Raw genomic sequence first — 24,387 nt, forward strand, 5'->3', positions numbered from 1 at the left:
GACTTAACACCATCAGCCCTCCAATTCATAGGCCTTCAGACTTGGACTAGAACTCAACATCATTGGTTCTCAGGTCTTCAGACTTGAACGGGAACTATACAATTTGCTCTCTTGGCTTTCCAATTTGCTGACTGCACATCCTGGAACTGGCTCCACTAATGTGAACTAAGTCCTCATTATCTGTATCTCTATCTATCTATCATCTATCTATCTATCTATCTAACTATATCTATCTATCTATCTATGTATCTATGTATCTATCTATCTATCTATCTATCTATCTATCTATCCATCATCTGTCTATCTATCTACCTACCTACCTACCTATCTCCTATTGGTTCTGTTTCTCTGGAGAACCTTGACTAATAAAACATCTAATTCAGTTTTGTGAGAGTTAGAAGAAATGGTACAGGTAAAAATGCCCGATACCTAGGAGATGCTCAATACATTTTAATTCTTTTTTCTCTCATCTTCCTGATAAGTTAAGTTGTGATTCTTGAATAAACAACTTAGATTCTCAGAAAATAATGTAATTTAAGTTTTGCTGTGAGGTCAGAAAAATTGTCCAGTGGAACATTAAAGTCCATTCTGGCCACACATTTAGGCTCCTTTTAATGCCAGGAGTGTTTCCGACATTCATCACACATAACAATGGAATTAGGCACGTGGAATGCTACCCTATTTTCTTACAAATGGTACAACTTAAAAGGGGAGCGAGAATTATCAAAGGCATTTTGCGTCATAAGGCTCATTTCTTTTTGTTTGTTGCAGCAACATGCACAGCTAATTAAATTTGAGAAAATATTTCCGTTTTAATCTGTCCGCATGATCTCACATGATCTCACAAGTTCCCTTCATTTCCCTAAATCTAAATGTAGCTGAATGAATCAAAAGGAAAGAATGTCCAGTTGGCCAGAACTTGCATCACTCATTCATTTTTTAAATTCATTCATTGAGTGCTTACTAGACACTGCCTAAGCACAAGGATACATAGTTTCTGTCTTAAGAGTTTCTGCGTGTGGAAAATCTCAAACTGCTTTTCCTGTGGTCTCACACCACACTACAATCAACACAGAAGACTTCTGTGACCAAATGTGGGAGATTTTTCGTCATCAACATGCAAGCAATCAACTCTGCAGCAGGCATAAGCTGAGTGTCCTCCAAATGAATTCTGACACTGTGTACCTGGAGATAGCGTCAGATCCCATAGGTTGAGGGCTCAGTCTCACAAGACATCTTCCCTTTCCCAGATACCAGTCACAAGATCAGGCCTTCAGAACTTCTGACTGACTGGTTTCAAGTTGGGCTTCCATGACTCCCTCTTTCGGTTCGATTAATTTGCTAGAGTGCATCACAGAACTCAGGGAAACACCTACTCAGGTTTACTGGTTTATAATAAAGGATATTACAAAGGATACAAGTGAAGAGATGGAAAGGGCGAGGTATGGGGGAAGGGGCACAGAGCTTCCAAGCCCTCCCCAGAACACACCCTCTAGGAACCTCCACAGGTTCAGTTATCTTGTAATTTCTTCAAACCTCATCCCCTTGGGCCTTTTATGGAGACTTCATAAAAGGATAGGCACCATTGACAACCACATAGAAATGTGTTTAGACAAAAAGGGTATGCTTTAGTACTCAAAGGCTGAGTGGGGAAACCCAGCAAGGTCCATCTGTTCAGATTCTTTTTGGCCTCTTTTTTTCCTTTGAGGTGGGTCTCACTCTGTGAGGCTGGAGTGCAGTGGCGTGATTTCGACCTCCTGGGCCCAAGCATGCTCCCACCTCAACCTCCCAAGTAGTTGAGGTTACTTGAGGTTACAGGCGATTGCCACCACACTTGGGTAATTAATTTTTTTTTTTTTTCTGTAGAGACAGAATCTCCCTATGTTGCCCAGGCTGGTCTTGAACTCCTGGGCTCAAACGATTGTCCCACCTTGCCCTCCAAAAGTGCTGAGATTACAGACATGGATCACTGTGCTGGGCCTCTTCTTGGCCTCTCCATGCAACATTCCTTCCTCCAGAATATGGGGAAGAACCCCTTCTGAAATGGGGGTCTTATGACCTACAATCACACAAGGTAGGTAAAGGCAGGGGAAGATTAGAGTCCTGCCTTGGGGAGAAAAAGTAGCAGGTAAAAAAATAGAAGATTAGAGAGAGAGAGAGATCCTGTTATTCTGAGGTCCACTTATGAGGCCTAAAATGCACCAACATTATAACATTATAACAAGGTCTATGGGAGTTATGAGACAGGAACCATGGATGAAACATATATATGTGTGTGTGTGTGTGTATAGATACATATATGTATATAATGTAGATATGTATATAGATAAATATATAAATATATACATATATAGATACATGTATATAAGTATATAGATACATATATACATATAGTGTATATATATATGTATATACTATGTATGTATACCTGGAGATAGTGTCAGATCCCACAGGTTGAGGGCTAAATGTATACTATATGTGTATATATGTAATCTATGTACTTATATACATGTATCTATATATGTATTATATACGCATATTTATATATGTATATGCTAATAATGTATCTATAAATATATATTTATATAAAATCATATAGTGTAATGTGATGATTATGTACATAATGCAATGGAAAGAGAGATAGGAAGCATTTTTAAATTAGGTAGTTGATAATAGCTAACTTTACTACATCCTAAGTACTTAAGTTCTAGGCACTATTCTAAGAGCTTTGCACACACATATTCTTTAAATCTTCTGAACAATTCTATCAGGTAAGCACATTATTGTAATCATTTCACTAGTAAGGAAACTCGGGCATAAAGATTAAGTAACTTGTTCAGGGTTACACAGCTAGGAAGTGGCACAGCAGATATTTAACACTTCTGTTTGATTTCAGGTCTGTGTTCTTAACTACAGTGTTCTTAACTACTGTATAGAGATGACCTCCAGAGAAGGTAATTCTTGATCTGAGGTTTGAAAACTAATAAACAGTAGTTAGCTGTATGAAGGATGAGAAGTGTACTCTAGAGGGTGGCAGGCAGCAGCTTGGGTGAAGTTGCAGAAGCATCGAGTCTCTAGGATGTTAATATTTGGGTCTGTAGGCTGTCAATAGGGGAAGTGGGCTGGGGTAGATAAGGCTCAAAAGTAAGCAGATAGCCATATTGTAAAAGTCATAGTGCATTAAACAAGGAATTAAAAATTCCAGCCGTAAAGCTATAGGGACCCAAAGAATTATTGTAAGTGTGTGTGTGCGTGCACGTGTGTGTGTATGTCTGTGTGTGTGTGCACACATGTGGACAGGGGTGATGATATAACCAGATTTGCATGTGTGACAGCTGTATGGAGGACAGACCAGTAGCATGACCTGTGAGAGACAATTATAACATCAAGGAGAGGTGGTCAGAGCCTTACATTTTGGCTGTGGTCTTAGGAGTGGCGAAAAGAGGGATAGATCCAGGCTGTACTTGTTTGTGAGAGCTGTTTGTTACATTTCAAGACTTTTTTGAGTTGGTTGTTAAAGCCATCAATTAAAAATTAAATTACATACATGTATAGTTTAATTATATTAAAAACAAAGAAAATAAATAGTAAAAACTCATCACTTCATAATTATTTTACTATTATCTACTTTTTTGAGGTTATTTACGTCTATTGTATCTGTTGGTGGAAATACTATATAATATGTGTTCCGCATGTCTCTTCCCTATTCTGTTCAGCGGTGTCATGTTGGTAGCTTAAAATTGATAGCAACAGGAGGCAGAGAAACTGTAGGCATACAGGGGCGGGTCCCTGGAAAAATCCCACCTTCAAGCCGAAAAGCCTGAAACCCACAGCCCAAAGTGAGAACTTCCATTCTCTCCTGATTGGTTCTTTCTGAATAATGTCTTTTTACCAATTGAATACTGCCTTTTCCAAAACTACCTACGGCCTGCCCCGTCCCCACCCTGTGCCCATAAAGACCCCAGAACTCAGCCAGCAGAAGGAAGAAGCAGCCTGATGTTGAGAAGAAGCGCCTGGACACAGGAGAGAGGTGGCTTGACTTCAGAGGAGAGGGATCTTCCCTTCCCGTTCCCTTTCCAGCTCCCCTCTCCACTGAGAGCCGCTTTCATCACTGAAAAAAAAAATTCTCCACATTCACCATCCTTCAATTCATCTGTGTGACCTCATTCCTCTTGGGCACTGGACAAGAACTCGGACACACTACGTGCAGGTACCCAAAAAGGCGGTCACACTGGCCCTTTGCCCTTGCTGGCGGAAGGCAGCTGCCCCACGTGATGAGGCAAAGGGCTCACTGAGCTGATAACACACTGCTGTCTGCGGATGGTGGAGCTAAAAGAGTATGGTTACACGCCCTCTGGGGCTTGGCGTGGCCAGTGCCCACACCTGGATGCTGGTGAGGGGCCCACATGGAGTTTGCTCCTGCTGTTGCCAAAGTGGCCAGTTCCTGCCTTCGCTTGCTCAGGTTCCTGCAGTCATTCGCTTGCGTGCTCCCTCCTGCAAGGGATTGAGCAGGGTGGGCTGAGTAAACAAAGCATCCCTGCCGAGAGTTCCGTGAAGCGGTCAAGAAAATATCCTGCATCAAAATCAGTTGTGGTGGGAGGATCAATCACACCATGAAAACCATCAAGTGTCACCCGCCTCTCCCTCTCTCAGAGAATGGGTTGTTCATTTACCAAAACACAACTGGATAGTTCTAAGAAATAATTAAAAAAAGAACAGATAAAACTTAATGACGAATTAGATATTGTAGGAATATGAGAAGGAAAAGTCTTGAGTCACATTTCTAATATGAACAACTTAATAAATGCTGGTATTAATTACCAAGGTGAAGGATTATAGGAGGAAGGTTTGGTTTTAGAAGAAAGATAGTGAATTAGTTTTGGACTTGTTGAATTTGAGTAGAGATATCTAGTAGATACTTAGGTAGATAGGTCTGGAGGTAAGCATGGAGTTTGGGGTTACAGATGTAGTTTGCATGCTGTAGCATGAGCAGTTATTCAACCAGTTAAGCAGAGAGCTGGAGCCAGAACCCTGGGGAGGGAAGATCATTAGGCACCATCAGAGGATGGAAAGAGCTAAAGATACAAACAGTGAGAGAAAGAAGAGTCACATGAGAAAAGGGAAGTGTTAAATGTCACAGAGAGTTCAAAGCAAACGAGGTCAGGAAATTATCCATTGCCTCTGGAAGTGCAGAGGTTATTGAGGAGCTCAGGGAGAGCAGTTTTGTTGCTGTGGTGTCAGTGGATGCCAGCCAGCAGTGATTGGAGAGTGAACAGGCATGGATGAAGTGAGGACAGTGAGTGTAGACCACTCTAAAAATGATTGGCTGTGCAAAGGAGAGTAATGTGGTAGCTTAAAGGGAATGTGCAGTTACAGGAAATTTATATTTGTATTTGAATGTGATCATTCAGATTCCTTTCCTTTCCTTTCCTCTTGCTTTTTTTTTTTTTTTTTTTTTTTTTTTTTTTTTGAGACAGAGTCTCACTCTGTTTTCCAGGCTGGAGTGCAGTGGCGTGATCTAGGCTCACTGCAACCTCCGCCTCCCGGGTTCAAGCAATTCTCGTGCCTCAGCCTCCTGAGTAGCTGGGATTATAGGCATGTGCCACCAAACCCAGCTAATTTTTTGTATTTTTAGTAGAGATGGGGTTTCACCATGTTGGTCAGGCTGGTCTCAAACTCCTGACCTCAGGTGATCCACCTGCCTCAGCGCCCTGAAAGTACTGGGATTACAGGCATGAGCCACCATGCCCAGCCCCAGATTTCCCTTCTATGCTGAAGGGAAAAGACAGGTAAATAAGGACAAATTGAAGATAAAGGGAAAGAGAGGAGATATGGTAAACAATGATGACCCCCAGTAAACCGCAACTTCTGGGCTTCGTTTCCCTATGATGTGGGCCTTAATCTTGTGATTTGCTTTGACCAATGTGACATTAGCAAGCATGATGCCAGCAGAAACTTGGTAAACCTTTGCACATTGGAGTTTTTCCTCTTGGTGGAAGCTATCAGCCATGCTGTACAAAAGCTTGACCCAGACTACTGAATGATGAGAGACCATGTGGCCAGAACCTTGCAGGATAACAGACCCTCCTGGATGATTCAGCCCCAGATGTGTTCCTAGCTCACTGAAGCCAAATGAATTAACTCCAGACAAAATCAGCAGAAGAATCATGCAGTCGAGCCCAATCCAGATTGGAGAATTATGAGCAAATGAAGGGATGTGATTTTAAGTCATTTAATGTGAGAGAATACTGTTTTACAGCAACCGAAAACCAAAACAAGGAAAAACAGACCAGTTGCCAAAACCATTAGCAAGACAATATTTCATAACAATTAAAGGCATAAGTTCTGAAACAGGATGTCATAGGCTCTAATACTTAATTTGCATAAATAAGCAAATTGTGTAGCTTTTGGGGGCTTCAGCTCATTGTCTATAAAATAGTATGAAGATTAAGTGAGACAATACCATCTTGGTAAGTCCTGGATACATATTTACTGGTCTACTATTAAAGCACATGCGAAAGGTTTAACTCCAAAGAGAAGGAGGAACTCTTTATTCTTTAACACAAAAGGAAGGAAAGTTTAACTGTAAGGATGTCTTGAGGCAGGGTTCCAAGGCATATTAACTTATTAAGATGGATTTAGTTATACCTTCCTTGTATTTATTTAGCATTTCACAGTTTATAAAGTGTTTTCTTATATACTCTCTCATTTGATTCAATGAAGAAAGGAGGGAAATAATTTTTAAATGTAAAGAAACAGAAATTTGAAGAGTCTGAATTATTTGGCCAAATGTACAAGGCTTAAGAGGTGGGCAAGAATTAGAAATGCTGAGCTTTGGACTCAGTATCCAATATTCTCCCCAAACAGACTAGTGAACAGGCTACAGACTAGAAGCCAGAAGTTCTGGCTTTGGGCCCTGGCTTTGCCGAGTACTAAATACTACCTTGAACAAATTACTTTCTCTCTCCAAACTTCATCTATAGGATGGGAATAACAGTTCCTTCCGATGTCAAAGGTAGCTCTTTGCAAGGTGAGGTGAGGGAGCTCTTTGCAAACTCTGAAGTACCTTACACATGCAAATGATTATTATTTTCATTGTTCTGCCTGCTGCTTGTCATCAGTAATATCATTAGAGTCATTTATATCTTGTATTAACTACATATGTCTTGTATTAAGTGTGACATAAGGGAAAAAAACCTTAGTGTTTCTCCTCCCCTTTTCCGTATCTTCCTCCCCTAGGGGATTTCAAGCTTCCCAGGAGCTAGTTCCAGAACATATTTACTTTTAGTTCACTCATTAAACACAAACTCACCTATCCTATATTCTATACTTTTAAATCTTTGTTTTTTGCATGCATCTAAACCATACCAAGGAAATAGGAATATTCCTGAATTAGGGCTGGGCATGGTGGCTCATGCCTGTAATCCCACCACTTTGGGAGGCTGAGGCGGGCAGATCACTTGAGGTCAAGAGTTCGAGACCAGCCTGGCCAACATGGGGAAACCCCGTCTCTACTGAAAACACAAAAATTAGCTGGGCGTGGTGGCATGAGCCTGTAATCCCAGCTACTTGGGAGGCTGAGGCAGGAGAATTGCTTGAACCCAGGAGGTGGAGGTTGCAGTGAGCCAAGATTGAGCCACTGCACTCCACCCTGGGCAATAGAGTGAGACTCCATCTCAAAAAAAAAAAAAGATTATTCCTGAATTAATGTATTTCTATTCTCAGGTAAGAGGTATGTTCACATTGTTCTTAACCCAAAAAGAGCTATCGAATGCTGAGAATCCTGGCGTAGCTGTATGGAAGATATTTTAAGGCATAGAACAAGTCTAGGGATTGTCATATAACCTCAGATGGCCACTACTGCAGGCTTTTTGAGAGCCAACATTTACTGAATGGTGCCTGATTATTACTGAGTCCAAAGATGGAACTATTTTTTAAGAGTTTTTTCCATCCTGTAATTGAAAACAAAATTTAAACGCAGAGTATGGTCATGTCATTTAGAATGATCCAAGCAGGAAACCCCTTCAAGTTTCAATTATAAAGAAGATGCGTGTGTTTTATTTTTGAAGGACCTTGTGGGAAAATCCAGTATCTAGACTTTAAAACGCCTTGTGTTCTTCCGTCGTGTTCCATGTTGTCCTTTAGACTAGTCACTGGGCATTTTTGTCTCACTGAGCTAATTGTATTTGCCACATATCGATCAAAAATAATTTCATGGCCTTTAGCTTCTTATTTTAAGAACTGAGCAAATGTGCTGATTGTATAAATAAGACAGAATGGAGAACTTTCCTGGGAAATGAGAGATATTTTGAAAACAACTGTCATACTGAAGACTCAGGGAGGCTTAATTAGCTGATGCTTGCAAAGTACTTTGAAAAATCAAAACCATGATGTCCTTGCTAAGTATGATGAATACCATTTATTCTTGGATGAGTAAAAAGTCATTTATTTTGAGACATTCGAGTTTGGTGTGCACTGACTACAAAATACAGATTATTTTTGCAGAAATCGAAAATAAAACTCCAGATGAAAAATGCAAAAATGAGACAAATTTTGGAATTCACAGAATTATTATTCTCAAAGACTTAAATATGCAGTATTGATGTGAAACTAAATAAATATTATTTTGCTCAAATGCGTGAGCTTATTCAAAGGCAGCCGCATAGTTTAAAGGACAGTTGGTATGGAACTGGAAGATCTAAGTTCCAGACTTGAACTGCCTTTTACCAGCTAAGAGACTTTGGTCAAGTCACTGGTTTCTTCATCTACAAAACAGGAAAAATAATAATACCTTTTCTTATCTATCTTCTGGAGTTGTTTTGAGATTCAAATGTGATCCTATAGTTATTTGGTAATTTCACCAACTGTAAAAATGAAATGAAAGATGTTATCATATCTTTGAAACACTCATAAGGCAGAAAATGGCTTAATAACCCCAATAATGAATAATTCAGACACTTTAATTCATCCCTTTACTAGAGTCCTTAGGTTATTTCTTTCTTTCCTTCATCTCACTGTTTCTTTTTATGGATTTAGAGAGGTTAAAGATGAGGGATGATAGGTAACTGGAAGGAGAGCCCTTTCCTTCTATTAGGAACAGGGTGTCTCATTACCAAACTTTCAGGAGAACCTCAGCTGGAATTTTAAAAGATGATAGCTAGACAGCATTTTATAGAGAACATCCAGCATTTGAATTTCAAATGCCTAGAGTTTTTCTATTGGCTGACCCATGTACCATTAAAACAAATCTCCAGAGGAATCATTTGTCATGGCAGATATAGATCTCCCATTAAGAGCCAAACACCCACAAATGTCAACTCTATTCTAACTCACATGGGTAGCTGCCTTGAGATAATTTCTTACATTTCTTATTTAATAGGTATAAATATTGTGGTAGAGATTGCTGTAAATTTTTTGCTATTTCTCCTATTGAGAGGTGGAGTCTAATTCTCCTTCCCTTGAATCTGGACTGGGTTTAGTGACTTACTTGGCCAATGGATTGAGATAGAAATGATGTTCTGTGACTTCTGAGGCTAGGTCATAAGAAACCTTGGAACTTTTACCTGGATCTCCTGGAAAACTCATTTTGGGAGCCTTGAGCCATTTTCTGAGTCTGTCATGTCACAGAAGACACTTCAACAGTTCTACCAATCCCAGCTTTGCATCTGTCCTTGCAAATGCACAGGACACGTGACTGGAGAGATCTTGTGCCACTCCAGATCAGCTCGTCTCCTAGCTGAGTACCTCTGAGAGGCCTGCCCAAATTTCTGACCCACCAGATCTCGAGACATTATGAAACAGTTGTTTTGAGTCACTAAGTTTTTAAGAAGCAATATATAATTGGCTATAAACATTAAATATTTTTGTGTGGAATAGCACTCAAGTGTACTCATTAGTAGTAGAATCATTTATGGTCATCAAAGTATTATTTTATTGAAAAAGTACATTTTTATCTTAGACCATTTAATGGTAGCTCATTCAATGGCATATTCATTTCCTGAGATTTTACTATATGCCAGGTTCTATGCTAAGCACTTCACCTGTGTACCACCCATGCACTCCCATCTGTGACCCTCACCTCCATTTCACAGAACTACCATTCATGAGTGCGTCCTGACCATCCCTCTTTGCCACTGTGCCCAGTCAGCATTGAGGAGCATGGAAGCCAAAGGGCACCCAGAGGGACAGCTTTTCAGACACATTCTTAAAGGTCTGTTTCTTTCTTGCTCAGGCGAAACTAGTCCATTCCTCCTTTTCTATAATGTGTAATTGAGGGATTACTTTAATTATATTTAGAGGATCCCCCAGGCTTATCTTACCCAAGCTTGTGCAATAGCCACCTTTCACCACCTCTTAATCATGCCTTTCAGAGTTTCTCATCTTACCATACCACTCACTAATCTCACTGTGTCTCATTCCAGAGCTCCAGATGGGATGGATCCATCCAGGGAGACAGTTGCCTGTTCTTTTTCTCAGACATTTGCCAATCCTTCAGAAAGGGTCCACCACTCCCTGCCCTGTGTTATAGTGGGAGAAATTATTTTGGCCACATTTATTTTTCTTTGCTTAAGTCCTACTATGGTATCTGTACTACTATTTTCTCTTTCTCAGAGAAAGAGAACACAGGATTTTCTCATATTTACATTTATTTATTTTTCTCGACTTTTTGTTGTATTTGGGGTATAGACATTTGAATATGGCCAGGATAGACATGCCATAAAACTAGGAAGCTTGAGTTTCAAGGCCCCTCACTTGTGCAGACTCCATACAAAGTTCTAGACTTGATTTTGACTTTTATATTTTTAAAAAAGAAGGTCCCAAACATACGTATAAACTCTTGGCTTCACAAACCCTGAATCTGCTCTTAGGATGGCTCACCTGAAGTCCTGGCATTTGTGACGTTGCAGTAACTTAATAATATCTGAATGATTGGCTTCATGTTGTTAATAGTATGACAACACACCTTTTAAAGCCTAGCCCCTGTAATTATCAGTTAGATTAATCCTCTGCTTTTTCTGCCTTTAACTCTTCTCTCTACCCCTTAATTTATTTGTTTCTCTACTACCCCTGTAATTTCTTTCCCCTGAATGCCTAGTTCTTGGCTTTATCCTCTGACTGCTCTTATTTGAATTTCCCTTATTAGTTAAACTCTACCAGTATAATATAAAACTTCTTTGGATTCAGTGGAAATTGTCTCTCTTTTGCTAACAGAGCAAGTCAGTTGTTAAATTCTGCTAGTTGGGAGAGGAATTTCAAGTGCTTTCAGCTCTGTGAATGGACCAAGAGTTATTCGCTGGGGGGTAGTTCTCTTCCAGGATTAAGAAAAACAACAAATAATACCAAAGAACAGTTCCAAGTAGCCTCATTCTCATGGTGTTGGGACCTTCTGGGGAATAATGGTGTACTTTGATGAGCATTTAGTTCTTGTGTGAACCGCTAATGCAAGCATTCAGTCCCAGCAGAAGTTCCTTTAGGATTCAGATCATGGTACAAGCTTCTCATGTACCTTGGTGGGGGCCAACACATTTAATATGGGAAACAATTGCTTGCTTACTTCAGTGGTGCAAAGTTACTTATTATCTACCTTTTCTGAAAGAAGCAGATGTAATAAACCCTAATGGATTTTAAGGCTAGAGTTTGAAAAGTTCTTTGAAAATAGGGTGAAAATCTGGAAGCTTATTTATGCCTTCAGAGAGAAAATGTTAAGATGCCTTCAAGCAAGGAAAAGACACAGCTTGCCCACAGCTGGTCCACAGCTGTTAATTCTTGTCCTCCCACCGTGGGAAAAGATTCTTCCCCTCAAGCCAGGCTTAATGGCTCCTGCCTGTAGTCCCAGCTACTGAGGAGGCTGAGGCAGGAGGATTGCTTGAGCCCAGGAGTTTGAGGCTGCAGTTATCTCAGGCTATCATAACCTTGAATGATCCAATCCAGAGTGTTTTTCAAAGTATAATAAAACATTTGCTTTTGAAATCAATGGCTTCATTTTCAGATTGTAAGAAGACATCAGCTGTTTTTATCGTGAGATGATGCTGATACTTCTCTTCCCCTCCTATGCCTATCCAAAAAGCTAATGAGTACAAGATCAATACGAGTACCAAGGTTTCAACCAAGCATTTTTCTATTTTATAACAACATCTTCCACTATTTTCTTCTCCCCATATTTTAGGAAATTATTGAAAAGTTTTTCTAGAAAGACATTAACCTTCTTCCCATTATAAAGTCCTTAAAACCTATTAGTTGGAGTTGGGCAACAGGGAAGAAAAAGAGAGAAAAAGAAGACACTTAGGGTTAAGAATTTGTGCTTTGTTTCTTCTGAATTCTAACGGAATACTCCCTTGATTTAGAGAGAATTAGCTCAAAATTGTTTGGTCCTCAGTAAAAGATTGGGAGGATCCACTGAACTAATGGCTTGAAAGTTAAAAATGATTTCAATGAGCTAAGACAGCATGAACATCTGACCAAACACATCATGAAACCATTTACATGTTTTATTTACCCATCATAAAGGTCAGTTCTTCTGATTTTTGTACATCTCAGGGTACCTTCCTATCGGGTCCCTATCTTTTTTTTTTTTTTTTTTTTTTTCTGAGACAGAGTCTTGCTCTGTTGCCCAGGCTGGAGTGCAGTGGCCGATCTCTACTCACTGCAACTTCCGCCTCCCGGGTTCAAACAATTCTCCTGCCTCAACCTCCTGCGTAGCTGGGACTACAGGCGCACACAACCACGCCTGGCTAATTTTTATATTTTTTAGTAGAGATGGGTTTTCACCATGTTGGTCAGGCTGGTCTTGAACTCCTGACCTCAAGTGATCTACCCGACTCAGCCTCCCAAAGTGCTGGGATTACAGGCATGAGCCATTGTGTCTGGCCTGGGTCCCTATCACATTATATAGGCAATTGGATAACTCAAGTTGAATCAAATAATGTAAAAATGCTTTGCTTTCAGAGCTATTTAGGGCCACTTTGAATGGTGGGTTCGTTAACTTTGTAGGCATAGCACTTTTATTTGAACCTAGGATAAAGTTTGTCCTAAGTTTTGAAAAAGATAACCATTTACCACTCCCCACTCCACTAATCTTCAATTAAAAACCTATTAGTTGACTGCATGATTCTTCTGAAAATTTGCAAATTTTTTCCCTATAAGCTGCAAATATGTGTTTTACACACATTCAGTGGAGTACAGTGATTATACAGAAGTGACAGAGATTTGAATAGAATGTGGTTAGTAATTTTATTATTAAATATCTCAGCAATTAGTAAACTTGTGTCAAGTACTTTTAAAATATCTATTTTCATAAATTACTGTTTTGAGAACTGTTTCCATTTATCTCAACCAGGTTTTAGGAATTTAGGATGACCCCTCTCCAAGCAGTACTGCAGTCTCACTAACCTCAAGCAAACAGGTTGGCTGAAAGGGTGACACACAGCATTGGATATCACAAAGGTATCAGAAACAGGCCAGGCACGGTGGCTCACACCTGCAATCCCAGCACTTTGGGAGGCCGAGGTGGGTGGATCATTTGAGGCCAGAAGTTCACGACCAGCCAGGCCAACATGGTGAAACCTCATCTCTACTAAAAATACAAAAACTAGCCAGGTGTGGTGACGGGTGCCTGTAGTCCCAGCTACTCAGGAGGCTGAGGCAGGAGAATCACTTGAGCTGGGTAGGCGGAGGTTGCAGTGAGCCGAGATTGCACCACTGCACACTGTACTCTAGCCTGGGTGACAGAGCCAGACACTGTCTCAAAAAAAAAAAAAAAAAAAAAAGTTGTTGGAAACAGATATGGGAGAATATTGGCCTAAATAATTCACTAATTTATTTCTTGTTTAACATGGCATTCCAAGTTCAATAAGAAAAGTCATCTTGCCAGAAAAAAAAGTGTGTGGGAGGGAGCAAGTGTTGGCTCAAAATTTGCTTTGCCTGACTAATGGATCCTTGAGGAAACTCCCCAAACTCCTGGAATCAGATATGAAAACGTTTTTCCTTTTTGTGGGAGTAGGGGGTAGTAGATTATGACTTTTGTTCCTAAGCAAGGCAAGCCAAGGTCATTGCAACCTTCCTGCATAATTGCCAAAGTGAGAAGGCAGAGCACAAGCATATCCCCTGCCTGAAGCCCTTTTGTTTAGTTTCCTTTTGTATCAAAAAGATTGGCTTTCACCATGGGAGAGGTTGTAATTGGATTTCACCATGAAAGGAAGTTGTAATTGGATTTCTCAGCACTCTACAAGCTCTGTCCCTGGAAAAGCAAGGAAAAGGGGCCTAAATATCCTTTCTGCTAGCTGGAAACAGTCCAGCCAAGCCCTCAGAGATTGACCTGAAAGGTATGGGCAGAATGAGCCATGTGTGTGTCAGCTACCCCCCATCTCTGATGAAAAGCTATGTTTGTAATAGCTAAATATCGCTCCTGAAATTTGTATCTCCTAGAAAAGAGGAGGGTGTCTAAAGTTTGGCATACACTAAACCACAAAAACATCATTCTCCGTCTAGATTTATTAGGGAACTTACACAAATGACCAGAATATGTTTTTATTTTCGGTACTATGGTTTATTTTGCATTCTTTTTTTTGTAATTGATTCCACTTCAGTTTCTATGATATTTCCTAGAAACTTAAATTACAGTAAGATTAGGTTGAAGTAGATATTTGTATTTGATTTATTTTCAGTTCCTATAGTTTTTTAGAACATTAATTTACATTTAAATTTTAAAAGATAAATTTTATTTTTCAAGTTCTGTATATTGCCGTGCCACTTAAATCAACTTAGCATACCTGTCTCCCCTGGGCACTTCTTGCCTTGCTGTACTTCTTTCTATCTTCCTTCTCTTTCCTTTTCTCTTAAGCATTAATAAGCTGTCTGAACACTGAACCAGACTGTAAATGCAGTCATCCATACCTCTGAAAGGAGGAACAGGATTCTTCTTTCATATTGGCCACATCAGTGACTCCCTGGAAATTTTAGTGCTGGTAGTTATTGCTTCAAGACTTTCTAATTGAATTTTCCTTGTGTTGCCTAGCGTTCCCCTGGTTTCTGAACCCTCCAGTCTGAACCCTCCAGTGGTTAGCTCCTTCTTTGGCAGCCTCAGCAAAATTTACAAGTTCTCTTCCTTCCCTTCTGGGCCTAGGGAACTTGTTCAATGTTTTTGGATTTCAAGGCAGATGATGACAACTTGATCTGTTTATCACTTTGTCTAAAGTTTAATGAACTAAGAAAGACATACCATGTGTACTAGAAAAAGGAGAGGTTTGTCTTGTTACTTTCTTTTTCTTAGTACTCTTGGCCTATCATTTCCTGGAGTATGTACATCCATGCATCCAAATAAGGCCAGGTATCTTCTGTTGAATTTGTTTATATCAGAGGAAGCCTGTAGACTGCTATTTTTAGCAATTATTACAACTATGGAAAAATTTCCTTTTTGGGAAATGTAGTAAACAAAACAGTTATTATAGGTACTTTATAATCAGACTCAGAACGTTCCTGTTCACCTTGTTTTTACATAATAGTCAAAGGCCTTGTTATCAGAGAGCAAATCTCTTAGTCATATTTTGGCTAACATATACGTGCTGTTACCTGATCCAGTGTTAACACTGATGCTTTAGAGCTTTTAAAGTATTAATGAGTCTCTGGGGAGAGCTCTATGGTTTGGCCCTAAAGTCATCTGAAGGATGAAAAAGACGTTCTTCTATTTTGAGTTCTCTGCTGAGTCACCATCTGACATCAAGGTGTCCCAGCCCTGTAAGTGTATATGATATACTCAGAGTCAATGACTTAAGACTTTTCTGGGCATCTGACCTTCAACTGCCCATCATCCTTCCTAATTGAACCTACCACCATATGGGTCTGAGCTAGGGATAGACATGGTCATGCCTGCTGGGGCTTTGAGACTAACCAGAAATCCATCCAGACGTTAAAGGTGTACATTAAACCTGAATCAAGCAGAGGGCACATACATTTAGTGCTCAGGGAAGGGAGTATTATGGAGATTTACATCTCCCACTGCTCTGCCCTTGCTCTCGGGAGCTGGCTGCCTCTCAGTTCCTCAAATAGGCCACGATCCCTCTTGCTCCAGGGTTTTTGCACAAGTGTTCACACTGTCAGAATTCTCTCACCAGCACCCACTCCTCCCAGCCACCACCACCAAACTCATACACACACACACACACACACACACACACACACAGAGTTAACTTCTATTCAGACTTCAGATCAAGGAAAGCCATTATTGACCCTGAGTGGAGGTCAGGATCCTTATATACTCTCTTAGAACAGAGGTGTTTTGCCCTCATAACACCTATTTCAGTATATCATTATATATGGCATGTGTTCAAATAAAATGTGTTTTTTTTTCAATCCTGCTGTAAAAAAGAGGGATTTGCCTTATATTCAAGTGCTTCCAAAGTCTCTCACATTAACGGCCACTGTCTCAGTTTCTTCATTTTGAGCAGCAAAGTACTATTCAAAAAACAATTAGAAATCATCTCAAGCAGCTGGGCACGGTGGCTCATGCCTGTAATCCCAGCACTCTGGGAGGCCGAGTTGGGTGATCACCTGAGGTCAGGAGTTCAAGACCAGCCTAGCCAACATGGTGAAACCCTGTCTCTACTAAAAATACAAAAAATTATCCAGGCGTGGTGGTGCACACCTGTAATCCTAGCCACTCAGGAGGCTGAGGCAGAAGAATTGCTCCAGCCCAGGAGGTAGAGGTTGCAGGGACCCAAGGTCACACCACTGCACTCCAGCCTGGGTGACAGAATGAGACTGTCTCAAAAAAAAAAACAAAACAAAACAAAAAAAAACAAAAAACTGAAGCAATGCTTATTTTTGTTCTTAGGAAGGTCACCTTGACAAAATGGATGAAAAAATAGATAAAGATATTTAAAGCAGGTTTAGTCATTATTCCTGAGGTATGATTTCATTATTGCAAGTTGGAATCACACAGTTTTAGAAAGCCACACTTACAGTTTCAAGTGGTTTTTAAATAAGCCCTTTAAAGAGCACTGGAAAAAACAATCTAGTAAGTAATGAAAGTGTGGAGAGCATGACCACGAATGAGGACTAATGCCTGGGGATTAAATTTGCAGCATCAGCAGATGTTTAGCAACTTGCAGAAGGATTGATGATGTGCTCTGTATTAGATAATTACAGCGTGGATCCAGTGAACATACACATTGGTGTTAAAGATGCGTATGAAGAGTTTTAACAAAATTGTTTCGTGAAATGTGAGAAAGGAAAAAGTCATGTTAATAAGTATAAAATATTTAAATTAAAATAACATATTAAATATGTATGTGAACCATAGATTAAATATCCCAAGTGTACATTACAATATATTACCCATTTGTACATTCTGTTTGGCCAAACACTTTGGTTGGGGATGTTCTCACTAGAAAGATGAAGATGGCGTTGTATTTGGGGGCACCTTATGTTTGGGCCTGTGCAGTTTTCATTATCGTGATGGTTTGATCAATGACCATTTCCCTAACTACATGGTAAGCAGCACAAGAGCTCAGCTCCTTTTTGGTTTTGCTCCCTGCTGCATCTCTGGCATTTTGCATGAGATAGAACACTGAATACATTAGTTGTTTGAGATGTAAGATAAAAATGCTAACTTATTTTCATAATTGCATGACCTAGAAAACACTGGAGGAACTGAAACAGAAACTTAATAAAAAGTTAATGAAAGATAAGATGTTTTAATACTTTTTACCCTAGTGTTCATCAAGATGAGATGATCCTTTATAAATGTAAAAAGTCACAATACTTTTTTTCCCCCTTTAGAAATCAAATGGTTCACATTTATGCAATGATAATTCTGAAGCCTCTATTCAGTATATTTAACTCACTGGAGATTCTAAGTTCAAAAAGGCCATTCATGTCAGAGTTAGATCAAACTGAAACTTACCCAATAGTCCCACAGACAGTTCTTTTTGAAAAACATAGAAATTGACCCTCCTGGTCTTAAAGTGTGAAACTTATATTTGTTTTATCTAAGTTCCTTCCTCAGGACAGGACCTTCAGGCTTCTAAAAAAGTATAAAAGAATGGAAACTCACCAGATCACTGCAGCACATGCCTGACCCCTTATTCACCATGATTATTTCCTTACCCCTCCCTAGTCTTATTTTCTTACACATTGTTACATTTCTCCCCTGCTATGTAAACCCCTAGTTTTAGTCAGTTAGTGAGATGGATTTGAGACTGTGCTCCCATCTCCTCAGCTGCAGCACCTGATTAAAGCATTCTTCATTGGCAATACTTGTTGTCTCAGCGATTGGCTTTCTATGAAGTGAACAGCAGGACCTAGACTGGAACCTTGGTGTTTCAGTAACAAAACCATGAAAAAGAATTGTAATAACTACACTTATTGAGCATGTACATTCATTATTTTAGTTAATCATACAATGATCATCTGGGCATGGTGGCTCACACCTGTAATCCCAGCACCTTGGGAGCCTGAGGCAAGAGGATCACTTGAGGCCTGGAGTTTGAGACCAGCCTGGCCAACATGACAAAACCCCATCTCTACTAAAACAACAAAAATCAGTCAGGCATGGTAGTACATGCCTGTAGTCCCAGCTACTCAGGAGGCTGAGGCACAAGAATCACTTGAACTCAGGAGGTGGAGGTTGCAGTGAGCTGAGATCATGTCACTGCACTCTAGTCTGGGCAACAGAGCAAGACTCTGTCTCAAAAAAAAAAAAATACAATGATCTTATGAATTAGCTGTTATCCACATTTCACAAGTGGGGGAAACTGAGGCTCCAGAGCTTAGCAGCCAACCTTTACCATGGGTTAGATACTGTAATAAATGCCTTACATGCTCAATCTCATTCAATTCCCATGACAATTTTATGACTGGTATTATATTTATTTCACAGATGAGAAGACAGAGGCACAGAATGGATTAGATTAAAACAACTAGAAGGTATGAGTGCCAGGATTCAAGTCCAGGCAGTCTGTCCCAGAATTCCCCTCCATAACCACTACACCATAGCACATCGTGAAGATGGGAGGAAGCAGTGGGAACTTGAAAAATGGATTTATTGCAGGGTGTGCTGCAGTATATGTATCATTGAGGCCATTTCTATTTCTCTTCCTTTGCCTTCCCAGTTGTTTTTCCCCTGTATGCCACAGTAAACTAGCCACTGTTTTAGCAGCTTTCTTGTTGATTTTTAAAATACCTATTCACTAAATCTTTAAAGGAAACATTTAGCTACTGCAATGGGTGTACATAAGTTGGTTGTGTAACAGGAAGGAAACAAGCCAGGACTGGAGACTTCATTTCTAAAGAAGGATTTTAAAGCAGACTAAGAGTTATTTCCCAGAGCGGGTCATGAAGCAGGAGTCTCTCTACACCCTTTCATTGCTATGACGACAGCCTGCTCCCGCTACATGCAGCCAGAAAAAGCAGCTGACATTTCAATGCTAGGAACATAGGGGAGAGGTTTACAAAAACGCCAAACAAAGACAAAAAAAAACAAAAAAAGACTCTTTCACTTGAATTTCAGTTAGAGAGGAAAAAATATCCCCTGGAGCAAGTCAAAAGCCCTATTCTTGCCTTTAGAAGAGATAAGAAAGAAAAAATGTTGGGGGCCTTCCCTCTTGTCCAAGTGGGCCAATAAAACAGAATTGACGGCAAAGCAGCATTTCTTCTCACTTTGTGTAATGGTAAACTGACATAGAACACTTTCTTTGGTTTCCTTTGACTCGGCCATTAAGAAGCTACTAAGTGATGCAGCAGTGAAGGCTCATAGTAATAAATACCTCGTGTTGAGGCCCCCCCACCAGGGGAAAATAGTAGTGTCAGATTTACTTTTACATTTCTTTGGATAAAAAAGGCAATTCAAAGAATACTTCCTTCTTGATCTCCATTGTTACTACCAAAGAAATCATTGCAAGTATGTAACAGAGGCCTCACTGATATATGACATTCCTTATAAGCAACCAGTCAACTTTCCTATGTGTTTACTTCTCTGCCAGGTGCTATACTTGGCGTTTAATAAACATCACATTTCATTCCTACAACGACCTCATTTCTGTGTATTATTATCCCCATTTTGCTAAACAGATGGGTAAACTGAGTCGTGGAGGTGGGAAGTAACTGCGAAAGCTTACACTGATTGTAAGAGGCAGAGTCAGGATTCTAGCCCAGATGCACTGGACTCTGAAGCCCATGCTGTGTCCACTCTGCTGTGCTGCCTCAGAGGCATAGACCTGGCATTCATATTTTATTGTAGAGCAAAATGTGTAAGTACAAGGAAGAAACCCTGAGAAAATATCTAGAGTCAGTTCCCATTCTATGGAGTTTCAATAGGGACATATAGTTAGTCCAGTACTTTCATATTATCTACGATCGATTGATTGCTTTAATGTACCAGACATGGCTCTTTTCTTCACTTAATTCTTACAACAAATCTCTGAGGTAGCTACTGATTTTATAATCCCATTTCTATGAATGAAGAGACTGAGGCACAAAGAGGTTAAGTTGTTTGCCCAAAGTCACAGAGCTATTTTGCGGTAAAGCTTGGATATAAACCATGGTCTTATATAAACCAGGTCCATATGGTAAGATATAAACCACTGGTCATGGTCTTATTCATTTTATTAGATTGCCTCCCCACCTTTGGAACAATCAGTCAAGACCATGCACTCTGTTTTTCAAAGTTCTATCCATCTTTTGATGACTAAGACAAAAGCCAGGCTAGCCCTAGGTAGTGCTATCATCGCTAACTCAGCCTTTGGCAGAAGATGCCCTGTGAGCCCCATGAGAAACAGATCCTGGCCTGGTTGGACATCTCTCAGGAAGCCAGGCCTACTGGGAAGTTCTACTGGATTTATTTATGGGGGTCTCCTTCTCCACTGAAGATCATTCTAGAGGGATAAGTGAGGACTACGTGCACTTCAGATCTTCTAATAAGTTGTTTGTGCCCTTCTTGGTGGAAAAATGTTCCCAACCTGTTCTGGACATGGTGCTAAACTTAAGTAAAATAGCAGTGTTTAAGTCAACTGAGTAAAAAGAACAGTCAAGAGGAAATGAAATAAATAATGTTTTCAAGTTGTCCAGATACATCATTATTCATTTTATTTCTGTCATCACTATTATTTTTACTTAGTTGATATGTGAATCTGTGCCATGAGAAGCTATTGGGGATTAAATCTCAAAAGACCTAGGAAGGAAATGCCAGCACTCTAATTTCTCAATGGCTGTGTGAAAATTCTCTGAAAGAAAAAGGCAAGGTTCATAAATAACACGTGCATATTCTTCTCCAAAATGTGGAAAGTGGCACTAGTTGATTGGACGATAAGTAGATGAAATAAACTGCTCTGCTTTGCTAGATCTTATTAAACGAACAGAAATATAAACTTAAATCTTTCCAAAGAGGGTGTTTTTAATAAAAAAAATCATAGTTAACAATAGTCACAACCATCAGGTTTAACTGAGTAAGCTGTGAACTGAAAAAAGCTGGTGTCTACGAGAAAGGGGAGAATTAAAGAAAAAAAAGATTTCTGCTGACTTGGACTGAGTGAACATTTCTATTCAATGTGCTTAGGCCCTGGGCCAGAGGAGAGCTCAGATACAATGCCAAGGTGACATATTTAACCTCTTTGCAGATTAAAGGCAGTGCAAAAGAGATACACTTTCTGCAGTACCTCTTGGTATACTGTTTCAACAGTATTGATCTGCAGTTGAAAGCAGGTTTTTTTTCTTTTCTTTTCTTTTTTTCTCTTGCAGAGTGACCTTTAATACCTGGGAAGGATGAATAAGCACAACTTACATTATTGCTTTATTTTAGAAAAGAGAGCCAGAAATGGTAGCACTTTATAATATGAGTTATCATAATCTCTTTAGCTCTTTAATTCTCCTCTCCCATTTTTGCTTTTGTAAATAAGACATTATCAAAAATTAGAGAAATTTTAGCTCTATGTGTGAGCATCTTAACAAATGATAGTAGGAGGCAAAAAATAATTAGTTATAGAGCTGTAAAAGGGAACCAAGAAAGGGAAAATAATCACAATAACTTAAAAATAATCAAACAAGAATATAGTATAAAAGGAGAAATTTTCCTACCTTTTGGAAAAGCAAAAAGTTCCATTTCTACATTGCTGTTAGGCTCAGGAGATTGAATAACTTTAGATAATTTAAACATAGAAAACATACAAATTATTTGATTTGAAAGTTTTTTTTAAAAACTACTTTCTTTGTAGTTTATTTCATATATGTAATAAAGTACTTCTACAAAACACATTTCAGGATTCAGGCTTCACTAAGATCTGAATGCTACTGAGGCGATCAACAGTTCCACATTTCTATTCTCGGTCTTCACTAAAATCACCATTATTTATTAGTACTTGCTATTTAATTTCACAGGAAACAAGAAAACATGAATACAAATGGTAAAATTCTCTATTAAGTATCTTTTCTGTAAATCACACAAAATTTTTTTGGTAAATAAATGGCTTTGTGTTATTTAGGCAAAAATATTTGACAGCTTTATCAGATCACGCAAATCAGCTTAACAAATGCGCTTAGATAATGCCGTAAATTTATTACAACTTACCTTTAAGTAAGGGGCTGGACCCAGAGCCGCTGCAGAAAATTGAAGTTGAATCACCTCTGCACACAGACAGGGAATAAAGTTTGACAAATACCCAAGAAAAACTCTTTAAATCCCTTTCCTCGTTAGCTCTGCTTCTTTGCCCAGAGGCACATTCAAGTCTACTGGAGTTGAAATTCTGCTGCTCTGTCAACTGGTGGGGGTCTGAAGTGACAGACGAGAATTTGGAGGTTGGCACCAGAGAGTATTTCAGACTGTCATCGTTTTTGTTGCAGATTCCTGGATTTCCCTAGCAGGCTGGCCTCTCATGCGAGAGCTTTACAGGCAGTGCTTGCAAACCAAAAGGGAAAGAGCTAATTCTGGTGGCATGGATGGGGTTAACAGTCTTCCCCTCAAGCTCTTGTTCTCAGAGCCTCATAACTTGGCCAGAATATAAGCACTTGGCTCTTTATACATTTTTTTTTCTTTTTCAAACAACTCTGAAAGGTTTTATAAGCAGCATCCCTTTTTTGGAGATTTTTATTTTAAGACCTTGAAAAGAAACTCCACGCTGTTGTTTCTTTCTAAAGGAAATTGGGGAGTAGGGATTAAAGGAGGGAAGAAGAGAAATGGCAGCAGATGCATTTTTACATTGCTCAATTGGAAATTGTTCTAGCAAATACAGTCTGAATTTTAATAGGAGGGTACTTCAGATACCTTAACCTTCTTTGAATGAGATTTGGAAATGTACATATATAAAAATGATTGCTCCTTATATTATAGATCACTTGTATGCTAATTCAGAAATGTTGCAGTTCTCCCCTCAACACAGCTCTCCACTGTAACTCCATGGTTATAATTGTTGGTCTCTAAGAAGGAGATTTCCCATGAAAAAGAATGGAGGTGTGCACTTATTTTTGGCCTGGAATTCTGGTTATTTGTATATGTGTCTAATCTCTTCTACTGCTACTTCTACATTTATCACACATTTATTATGTGTCAGACACTGTGCTAACAGTTTTTTATGCGTTATTATCAGTTGATCCTCACTACGCATGGTAAGTTTTACTGTGTTCCCATTTGAGGGATAGTGTCATACAGTGGTTGAATTGGCAGAATTTGAGGCCAGCAAGCTTGGATTTGCATCCTATCTTCACCACTTCCTAACTATGACCCAGGACAAGTTATATAACCTCTCTAAAGCATCAGTGCTTTTATCTATAAGACAGGGATATACATATGGAAATGATAATATCTATCTTGGCAATTGTTCTGATTTTTAAGTTAGTTAATATGATAAACTGCATAGAACAGCCCTGCCACGTAGCAGACACTCAATAAATGTTAGCTATTATCATTTACATAAGAGGAAACTAAAGCTTAGTAAGGGTGAGTGGTTTTTCTAGGGTCTCCAACTGTAACTTACAGGATGGGATTCCAAATCAGCTACCATGGCTGACAGCCACACTTGTGTAACTTATCTATAATACCTCTATTATATGATATAGACATATATATATATCATACCTGCTTCTGAGCAAGCTGTAAACTCCTTGAAGGAAGGGGATGTGCCCTTTCTGCATTCTCCTGGTGCCTAGCACAGTGCTTTGCACACTGTAAATGTTCCATTATCATCAGATGAATAATTATAATTTAATTTAATTTAGATTTTCTAAATGCATGCCAATGTCTGGCCAAAAGCAAAAACACTGATAAAAACAAAATAAAACCAAAATAAACCAAAAACCCCCACCTACAATTCTAGGCAAATATGCCCTCAGCCAAATCTCTCAAAACACTTTAGAATTATTTGCCCTATTTATTTTCAGAACACTGCAAGAAAAAGGTAACAAGAA

The 24,387-nt window shown here is 39.3% G+C and overlaps 1 protein-coding gene across 3 annotated transcripts in view; it reads right to left on the reverse strand.

Moving 5' to 3' along the window:
- The window catches only part of SPARCL1 (SPARC like 1), a 56,119-nt gene extending 33,108 nt beyond the window's left edge, over positions 1-23,011 (reverse strand). The window contains exons 1-2 of one of the 3 annotated variants that reach the window (XM_054485189.2): positions 22,556-22,970; positions 21,648-21,744 (exon numbers count right to left, since the gene is read on the reverse strand). The gene's annotated coding sequence lies outside the window, so the exon portion shown is untranslated. Of the gene's footprint in view, positions 1-8,791; positions 8,811-21,647; positions 21,745-22,555 lie in introns of those variants that run through there. The other 2 variants (XM_054485188.2, XM_054485190.2) reach the window with 2 other exon arrangements.
- Between the last annotated feature and the right edge of the window lie 1,376 nt (positions 23,012-24,387).

The sequence above is a fragment of the Pongo pygmaeus genome, chromosome 3 (genome assembly GCF_028885625.2).
Source record: "Pongo pygmaeus isolate AG05252 chromosome 3, NHGRI_mPonPyg2-v2.0_pri, whole genome shotgun sequence".
Lineage (NCBI taxonomy): Eukaryota > Metazoa > Chordata > Mammalia > Primates > Hominidae > Pongo > Pongo pygmaeus.